The sequence below is a fragment of the Balaenoptera musculus genome, chromosome 5, assembly GCF_009873245.2.
Source record: "Balaenoptera musculus isolate JJ_BM4_2016_0621 chromosome 5, mBalMus1.pri.v3, whole genome shotgun sequence".
Lineage (NCBI taxonomy): Eukaryota > Metazoa > Chordata > Mammalia > Artiodactyla > Balaenopteridae > Balaenoptera > Balaenoptera musculus.
The window spans coordinates 76873366-76879365 of NC_045789.1; the positions used below are offsets into that span (position 1 = coordinate 76873366).

The 6000-nt window shown below is 48.4% G+C and overlaps 1 protein-coding gene across 3 annotated transcripts in view; it reads right to left on the bottom strand.

Moving 5' to 3' along the window:
• KLF3 (Kruppel like factor 3) overlaps window positions 1-5776 on the bottom strand; it is a 36811-nt gene extending 31035 nt beyond the window's left edge. For 2 of the 3 annotated variants that reach the window (XM_036852211.1, XM_036852209.1), the window contains exon 1: window positions 5048-5774. The gene's annotated coding sequence lies outside the window, so the exon portion shown is untranslated. Of the gene's footprint in view, window positions 1-5047 lie in introns of all 3 variants that reach the window. The other variant, XM_036852210.1, reaches the window with a different exon arrangement.
• Between the last annotated feature and the right edge of the window lie 224 nt (window positions 5777-6000).

Genomic DNA, 6000 nt, shown 5'->3' on the forward strand with positions numbered 1-6000 from the left:
TGTGTCTCTTATTGCTACTAAATTTCAAGGAAGGAGAATTGAAGCGGGGGAAAGCAGGGCTACCTTCCTTAGACAATGCCCTCTCTTATCAGGGCAGACTGCTGTCTGGTTTCCTGTCTCGAGCTCTGGCATTACTGCTTCAGATGAGAAATGGGGTCTAAGAAAGGGACAGATCAGGCTTGAAAATGAGAATGCTAAAAGCCACCATAATCCTTCCCTTCCAACTCACTCCATCATGAGTTTTGGCTGGAATACTACATATTAGCAAACCAGATATCAATTGTTTTATGTCTCTAGGATTTTTTTTTTAAAGCTATAACCAATGATAACTGAAGCACTTCAGAAAGAAACCCAATTTCCAGAATAATGTAATTCCTGATACTTAAAGGATGAGGTTGCCTGTATTTATTTTTCTTAAACACAACTGGGTGTGAAAAGAGAGTAAGAACCACTTAAGAAAGCTGTTCATTTTATAGCAGAAATGTTGATTTGGACAAATTAAGAAGGCAAGTATCTAAAAAGGGGGGGGGATGGAGATAAATGATTTACATGGTTTAGAGATGAAACTATTGTGTTCACCTCCCTCACTTTTTTGGTAATTATAATAACTATCAGACTGGTACAATTTTTCCCAACTGTTTAGCTTACATTTAAAAGCTTGCAGAATTTTTCCTGACAGAATATATTAGATCCTTATCATCTCTATTACCACCTCCCTCTCCCCACAAGTAGGGAGGAAAGAATGATTTGGGGTAAGCCTAATAAAGACTCAGTCTACCAAATCTAGTTGAATTGTTCACAACTTTGGAACTAAAACAAAAAAACTTACTTCAATTTGGGTTACTTATGAATTTAGTTTAAAGGCCTCTTGTCCTACAAGCGGCTTAGTATTTCAAGTTTGCTTCCTCCAAAGAAGAAAGGAAAAATCTTATTGAAACTTTCCAAACGCCCATCTTTTTTCATGGAAGGTTGTCAATATCCTACTATTTGACCCTAGTAGCTTTCTTAATAGCATATTGTGTATTTCCCTTTTATCCATCAAAGAAAAACGTGATGGGAAGAGATGTTAAAACCAAAGCATTATTATTATTATTACCGATTTGGGTAAGAATAGATAGGGCCTGATGTGTTTCCTCAGCAACTCTTTGCATTAATTCCATTAGAGAACACTGTAGATAATTCCTTTAGATTTTAGAGAAAATCCCCAAATAAGACATTTAAAGGAGAAACTTGTCAAAAGTTTTCTTTTCCAACTTTTTTTTTAAAACTTCATTTCTGGAGAACCAAGAGAAAAATAGTTTGTTAAAGTGGTTTTAAATGGTTAACCCAGAAATTTGCTAACTCACAACTGACAGAATATACCAAAAAGGGGGGGGGGGGATTATGAGAAAGTTGTTACCGTAAAACAATAAAAACAAGAGCATTCTCCTTCTGTCTTCAAAATATAAGGTTAAAAATTTCCAAACTATCATTAAATAAACTTATTCCAGTTCTCCTTTTCTTTGAGCTTTTTATTCTTAGAGCAGTTTGGAAATCAGATGTAGCATACAGTAAAATCTTTGTCCTTAAAAAGAAATAATCCTGTAGTACTCTCAATACATCTTATGTTTTGCTTCAATAGAAGATTTCTCCCTTAAAACATAAGCAAGATTTCCAAGTCAGTCCAAGCTGCCAAGGCTGCTTGAGTTCTCCATCTCATGATGCCTCCTGGGCCTTGAGTGTCCTGTGTTAAATGCAAGACTGAGCCACATCCTTCAGATCATGCTAGATCTTCTAAACTGTAAGGTGGTAACCCCATCCAAAACTGACAGCTTCAGGGCAAAATGCCTATCTCAAAACAAGAATGAAAAACAAACAAACAAAACAACCTCCTTTAGATTTCTAGCCAACATGCACACACATTTCTTAAAATCACAAGTTGGCAATGATAAACTAAAAAAGGTAAAAGTATTTATTCACCCATATAAACACATGGGAGCAAAGGGTGTATGTGAAAAGGTTAACTGACTTCTCATTATGACATAACACAGGCATCTTAAGCAATCATAAGTGTGTAGAGACATGATAACTCCCTGGGTGGGGATAGGGAGTTTAGGGGCAGGGACCATGGCCTGGTCTGGGCTACTGATCTACCAGAAAACAGCCTGAAACAGGAAAGAGCACACATATGCCACTTGGAATGTATGACGCAAACCCCAGCCTTGAAACAAAGAACAGGAAACAGCTCTGCTGGCTGTGCTGGAGAGAAAGCACAGAGAAACATTTAGCCGGCCCTCCCTGACCCTATATTCATGAGCAGCTGGAGTTTTTTAAGACAACAACAGGGGGGTGGAGGTGTTTGTTCTATGGGTGTGAATAATAACACCAGCTTTATACAGGGGACCTGCCCTATTTACAAATAGGAGCTTCCAAATACAGTAAACACCGTAAGTGAACATGTGATTTTATCATATTCAAGCAGCAGAAAGCTTCCTAATTAACACCAGCCTCCCTACCAATTTCTTTTGTCTCTTTCTCCCCCATCCTAATGGCTGGTCTCTAGCCACGATCAAATTCTGGGTTAGGGTAATAGGGTAATGATCACTGTGCAGCCTCAGAGCATCAAGAGGAAAATGAGACAGCACAGCTGCTGAGAATTCAGTTGACACTAGGGTCACCCCACATAACCAAAGTGGGACCAACTGTAAGTGTCCCTGAGCCACAGAACTAAATTCTAAGATGAAGAGTGTGGGACATCTAGAGTCACCCCAAATTTTCACTGTCTTTTTCAACTGCATAGTTACAAAGATACTTCCACACAGCTGCACATCTGTTCTACATGTACACACATCTACAAAAATCCACCTTTTGAGAATGTGATTCTGTTCCTGGTATTTCATTTAATCCAAAATTGTTATACAATCTGCAGAGTATCAATTTGTATAAGACATCCTAAAATGTCTATTTTTCCTTTAGGTATTTTTAAGGTAGCAAAATCCACTCACTAGTCCTTTTCTGACTTTTCTCTTTATTTTGTTAGCCAGTACTGTTTAACTCAGGTTTCTATTAGCAGAGATTTAAGAATCTGTGTGTAGACATAACTACAGGTAAAAAAAAAAAAAAAAAAAAAGAAAAAAAGAAGAAAAAAAAGGCAACACTGTGTCCATAGCAACCAGAAGATTGGGTTTTAATTTAGAAACTTTGCAGTGAAAAAAACAATAGCTCTCTCCAAAGCTATGTTGTCATGTTTTACATCTGACAAGGTTCTGTGGTCTAAGCAGTTACTTTTGTTATTCTCACGTTAGGATTTTCATACTTGCATTCTTCATGCAAGCAGAATGCTCCTTACAGTCTATCTTCACTGACCTCACCCGTAGTACATTAGGCTGCTTTCTTCTAACAGTTCTGCAGCAAACCCCACTGACTGTAGAAATTGAGATATGAGCTTCTCTAGGGAGCTAAATGAAATTAATCAAACATCCCATTTCAGGTTCTGTTAACAGAATAAGGTCAACTCCCATACTCCATGTTTCAAGTCAGAAGAAACTCATCCACTCTTTTAAAGATACTACTAACTCACAAAATTTTGAAGATGTCAGGGTTATCAAATTGTTTTTTCCCTAGAAGCAAGTCTTCTCTTGGGCTAGGCAGATTATCATCCAGATGGATTTCTCTTTTAAAAATGCTCCTCAGATTCATACATAAAGCACTCAGAAAAGGACAGCACAAAATTGTTCTGTGGAATAACCTATAGTGAACAACTGCCCTATTCCCCACTTGATTTTGCTTAATAATTACAGATACTAAATCTAAATGAAGTCAGAATACTACTTCATACTTTTCTCCATATACCAGATTCTTGTGAGAATATAAATACATTTAAAGTGTCCTGGATGACATTAATGGAAAAATACATTCTGGGTAAAAAAAAAAATTCAGTGTATAATGTTTATTTTAGTGAAATACAAGAAGGTGAGCAATTACCAATTTCCGTTTAACCTGACTTAAAAAAAAAAAAGTCCCATTCACACGTTCTTCATCTAGTATTATTGTATATTGCTGTAAAATTTAAAGCAGCGCAGAGTGTTCTCTCTTTTATCTGTCAAAGAAGTAGCTATGACAATTCCAGGTATTGTCTGCCATCTCCAAAAAAGCCACTCGGAAAGGTAGGTCCCAAGGGTGCGGGTCCAGGGATCCGTCCCTCGGTCCCCACCCGGCTCGGGTCCCTAACACTGCGGGCAGTTGCCTAAGGCGTTCTCCGCCTCCAGCCACGCTGCAATCCTTGCTCCAGACACTGCGGCAGGTTCTCCTTGCACCGGAGGAGGACTCTCCAAACCCGGACAGCTCTTTCTCCTGCCCTCGGGAATCCAGACGCCCTGGCAGCTCCTGGGCTCCAGCACCGAGACTGGGATGTTTGCCTCCACTCCCAATCTCCCCAAGTTTCTTCCCAGAAGGCCCGCGAAGCTGCTCCAAGTTTGCTCCGCCGGCGGGTGAGCGGCAGCACGCCCCGTCCGAGGAGGGGGGCTGCTGGGGGCGCAGGCGGAGGGCGGGGAGGGGGAGGGGGAGAGCGCGGGGGGTGGGGGACCAGGAGGGGGAGGAGCAGGAGCGCGCGGCCTCTGCGCTACCTTTCTCCAAACAACGTTGCCACACGCGGAGGGAACTGAGATTTCTGGGGCTTTGGAGGGAATCGCGGGCGGGCGGGCGAGCGGCTGTCGGGGGACCACACAGGTGAGCCCCCGCCCGCGCCCTATTTGGGGCCGCGGCGGGCGCCGCCAGCCTCGCTCCCCGCACCCGCCGATCCGCACGGTGGCTCTCCCCAATCCCACACTTTCCACCGCTGAACCCGGGGGCCCCCTCCTCCTCGCCTCCTCCTCCACCCTAACCCCCGGCTGCCAGGAGCTGTTGCACTTTCCCAAGCCCAGGAGCGCCCCAACCTCCGCGCTGCACCCCCAACCCATTCACTGCGCGCCCCCCCCTTGGGGGGAAAAAAAAAAGGAAACCGGACGAGCCGAAAAGGGGGGCAGCGGGAGTCGGGGCGAGAAGGAAAGGTGAGGGAGAGGCGACTTACTTTTCGAGGCGCGGTGCTGAGCGCTGCAGGCGAGAAATAAAGGCCCGGATCCGGGCTGCCTGGAAACCCGCGGATGCAGTGGTGTCAGCGCTCCAGTCCCGGCGGCGTTGGCGGTGGCGGCCGCAGGGGACGGGGACGGGGACGGGCGCGCGTGCGGCGGGCGCGGCTCGGCTCGGCTCGGCGGGCGCTCGCGCTGCGCTCCAGCTCGGGCCCCGGCTCCGCGCGGCTCCGCTCCTGGCTCTCCTCTGGCTCCTGGCACCAACTCCGGGCAGTCACATGACACCGGCGCCGCTCGCTCTGCGAGCCTCCCAGGGCTGGCGGGGTAAGTAGAGGCTGGGACCCGGGGTGGGAGGGTCAGGGAGGGGAGAGGGAGCCGCCGCGGCCGCCCGGGCTGGGCGGGTCCCCACCCACTTGGGTGGAGGCAGCCGCCGGAGGGGTCGGCCGAGTCACTAGCGCAAACACGCACCCCGCCCTGCGCCCTTCCCCCGCCACCCTCGCCTCCCGCGCCGCCTCCGCCCCGCCCCGCCCAGTCACCCGGGGACGGCCTGACAGACACTCATTATTCCCCGGAGCCGGGCGCCGCCCCGCCCGCCCAACCTGTCCCGCGAGGCGCGGTGCGGCCGTGGGGCTGGGCGTGCGCGGCGCGGCCTCCGCCCTCCGCCCGGCCCCGCGCCCCCGCCCTGGAGCCCCCGCCCCGGAGTCTCCTCCCCGCAGCCCTCCGCCCTCCGCCCGGGAGCCCGCGGCCCCGCCCGGCCCGGACCCGCCGCCGCGCCGCCGCCCGAGCCCGGGGGGAAGGAAGGGCGGCGCTGGCCGCTCCGGGCGTCACAGCGCTGCAGCCCGCTGCGCCGCTTCCAAAACACACAGCCGGGCTCGCGGGCGAGCCGAGGCGGGGGACCCGGGACGGTCGGGGCCATCAATCAGCCGGCTCCGGCGGGAAGGGCGGCCCCGGGGCG